This window comes from Apodemus sylvaticus, chromosome 3, assembly GCF_947179515.1.
Source record: "Apodemus sylvaticus chromosome 3, mApoSyl1.1, whole genome shotgun sequence".
Classification (NCBI taxonomy): Eukaryota; Metazoa; Chordata; class Mammalia; order Rodentia; family Muridae; genus Apodemus; species Apodemus sylvaticus.
The window spans coordinates 151,812,433-151,816,344 of record NC_067474.1 but is presented as its reverse complement, the minus strand read 5'-3'; positions in this window follow the sequence as shown (position 1 = coordinate 151,816,344).

Below are 3,912 nucleotides of genomic sequence, written 5' to 3'. Positions count from 1 at the left end.
GTGCCCTTGGCCCGCCAGAGGCTCAAAGTCAGCAGGGGGTGGGAGGTGGGGGGGTGGGGGGTAAGGGGGGCTCGGACCAGACCCTTCAAAACCAAGAGCCCAAGTAGATCCTTCCTCCTCTGGAGTTGGCTCTCACAGGTCTTTGTTACAGTAGGACAGAAAGCTGACTGACACATCACTGCTAGAGAGTGGTTTGGGCTCAGTAGAGACCCGAGTCCTGGCGCCACCCTCTGCCATAGCTGTGATTGACTGCACAGTGTAACGGGAAGTGTGGGCGAGGTAGAAAAGATTGCCTTAGGAACCCGCTAGCTGTCGCTTGTGGTGATGGTTTTCGGTGCTGGGTGGTCCTGGGAGCTGGCTGCCACCTCTGTTTTTAGACAAGCTTGCTCTCCAGCCACGGGCAGAGCTCAGCATAGAACCAGATCCTACCCGGCGTGGTGGCGCACGCCTCTGATCCCAGCACTCAGGAGGCAGAGGCAGGCAGATCTCTGTGAGTGCGAGGCCAGCTGGGAGTTTCAAGTCAGCCAAGGTGACATATGGAGACCCTGTCTCAACTAAAGGAGCACAGAAAGGTCCAGGTACCTTGACCCCACAGTGACCTGGAAGCTGTGCACTATGCTGAGGGTTTTGACATCTGCAAGCTCGCTGCAGCCTCACTTAGGCAACCGGTAAGTGATTTTGCTTTCACTTTATCGATAAACACGTCAAAGACAGAGAGTTTAAATCACCAAGGTCAAACAGCTAGCAGGTGGCAGAAGAAAGTCTGCTCTTGAGGAATGTTCAGTAGGGAAGAGGAAGAGGGAGGGAGGGAGACAGGGAAGGAGACAGAGAGGGAGGGAGGGAGGGAGGGAGGGAGGGAGGGAGGGAGGGAGGGAGGGAGGGAGGGATGGAGGGAGGAAGAGAAACTATCCCAAAGTAGCTGTAAGAGGAAGACTTCCATCCTGCCTGTGGTTAAAAACATTGAGACTGGAACTGGCCTGTGCCCTGTGTTGATATGGTCCCAAGGGAGGGGAGAAGTTTGAAAAGAGGAATTTGAAGGAAATTAAGCAAAAATGTCAACGTCAGCTAAAACACTGCTTACTGGGAATCCAAATGATGGGGGGGGGGGAGTTGTTGTTCGTTTTTGTTTTGCATCTTTATGGGTTTTTTTAAAAAAGATTTATTTATTATTGTATGTAAGTACACTGTAGCTGCCTTCAGACACACCAGAAGGGGGCGTCAGATCTCATTACAGATGGCGTGAGCCACCGTGTGGTTGCTGGGAATTGAACTTAGGACCTCTGGAAGAGGAGTCAGTGCTCTTAATTGCTGAGCCATCTCTCCAGCCCCACATCTTTGTGTTTTTAACTCTTAATTATTAAATCAACAAAAGCTCTATATTCTGGGGCAAGTGGAACTGTGCCACCAGACAGAAGGCCTGGTAAGGCGCAGCAGATTCAGGAACCCCAGCGATTCTCATAATTGAGAACAGTAGCCATTTAAATCTACGCCTGACCAGGTTCCCATCCTGGAGCATATGATCACAACACCCACTAAGAGGACCATGGCGACTGATCACTTAGCACAGAAACCCAGAGTTTCTCCATGCTAATGAGGTATCCAGCTGTGCCCTGAGGGTTTAGCCAAGAAGCCTCCCCACTATGAACAGACAGTTTGGACAAGCAAGTATTATCCTCTTCATCAAGGGCTGCTGTGTGTGTGTGTGTGTGTCTGTGTGTGTCTGTGTGTGTGTGTATGTCTGTGTGTGTGTGTCTGTGTCTGTGTGTGTATGTCTGTGTGTGTGTGTCTGTGTCTGTGTGTGTCTGTATGTGTGTCTGTGTGTGTCTGTGTCTGTGTGTGTGTCTGTGTCTGTGTGTGTCTGTGTGTGTGTGTCTGTGTGTGTCTGTGTCTGTGTGTGTGTATGTCTGTGTGTGTCTGTGTCTGTGTGTCTGTGTCTGTGTGTGTGTCTGTGTGTCTATGTCTGTGTGTGTGTCTGTGTGTCTGTGTCTGTGTGTGTGTCTGTGTGTGTCTGTGTGTCTATGTCTGTGTGTGTGTGTGTGTGTGTGTCTGTGTGTCTATGTAGGGCTGCAGTGTTGTCTCTGTCTGTACTCCTGGCACTCACCTTGAACTAAGCTGGATTCCCCCCATCCTGGGGTCATCTCACCACCCCCTCTTTCAAACTCCTCATGTTCCTCAGTGAAATCTGGGTACACAAGAGGATGTGAGCCCAGTTCTCAACCCTTTAAGGTTCCCAGCGGCATCTGGGTGCACAAAAGTTTGAGAACCACAGCCTTCATCCCAGCATGCACCATTTCTCACCCAGAGAAGCATAGGCTGGGACCAATAGCTGTGTTTTGCCTCCCTGAGCAGTATGTTGGTGGGCGTCCCACAAGACCCACACCCCAGCAGCAAGAAAGGAACCTAGCCTAGCACCTCCGCATCTCACTCCCTGAGTGGCTGCGACTCAGTGGTGTTCCAACTCTGTGAAACAAGGAACCACAAAATATTATTTAGCATAATGTTTAAAAGTCTGTACTTTCACTGGGTGGTGGGGTGGTGGCGCACACCTTTAATCCCAGCACTTGGGAGGCAGAGGCAGGTGGACTTCTGAGTTCGAGGCCAGCCTGGTCTACAGAGTAAGTTCCAGGTCAGCCAGGGCTACACAGAGAAACCCTGTCTCGAAAAACAAACAAGCAAACAAAAAAACAAAAAACAAAATAAAAGTCTGTATTTTCTATTCTTTGGGTTGGGGGAATAATTAACTAGGTGATGGTGGTGCACACCTTTGATCCCAGCACTTGGTAGGCAGAGGCACACAGATCTCTGAGTTCAAGGCCAGCCTGGACTACAGAGCAAGTTCCACCACAGCTAGGGATCCACACAGAAACCCTGTCTTTAAAAAAACAATGTGAATCTGTACTTTGGAACGGGCAAGCTGGTTCAGTGGATAACAGTACTTGCCAAGAAGCCTGATAACCTGAGTTTGGTCCCCAGCATCCATATGGAGAGATACAATTCTGTGTACGTTGTTCTTTGACCTCCACTGTGCGCTGCAGCACAAGCACAGCTGTACACACATAGACACACACAAACACCAATAAAATAAAATGTTTTAAAGAAAGTTTGTGCTTTGGAATTAGTCAACCTTCAGGTCATGTGGTTTGAGGCAAATTATTTCTTTATTCTGAGACTTGGTCTCGTCATCCATAAATGGAACTGTGTAAGGGACCAAATGAATTCATACAATATTAAAAGCCCCATATTAAAACTACCTATGGTGGTGCATGCCTGTAATCTCAGTGTCTTAGTTAGGGTGTCCATTGCTCTGATAGAACACCAGGGCCAAAATCAGCTCAGGGAAGGTGGGGGTTATTTCATCTTACATTACAACATCACAATCCATCATTGAAGGAAGTCAGGAAGTCAGGGCAGGTACTCAAGCAGGAACCTGGAGGCAGGAAAGGAAGCAGAGGCCATGGAGGTCAGCTTGTTCCCCAATGTTTGTTCAGCCTGCTTTCTTGTACAACCCAAGACCAACCTGCCCAGGGCTGGTCCTCCCACATCAATCATTAACCAATAAACACCCTGTAGACTTACACCCTGTAGGCTTGAATAGGTTTGGCCCCATAGACTCATGTGTTTGGATACTTATCCCATAGGGAATGGCACTGTTAGAAGATGCAGCCTTGTTAAGGAAGTGTGTCACTGTGCAGGTGGGCTTTGAGGTCTCCGATGTTTAAGTTACTTCCAGTGTAACAGGACCTTTTCTTGCTGCCTGTGGATCAAGATATAGAACTCTTGGCTTCTCTAGTACCATGCCCACTTGCATACAGCTATGTCAATAATAGAGTAAACCTCTGAACCTGTAAGCCAGTCCCAATTAGACTGGTCCTTTATAAGCATTGGCTTTGCCACGATGTCTCTTCACAAGAG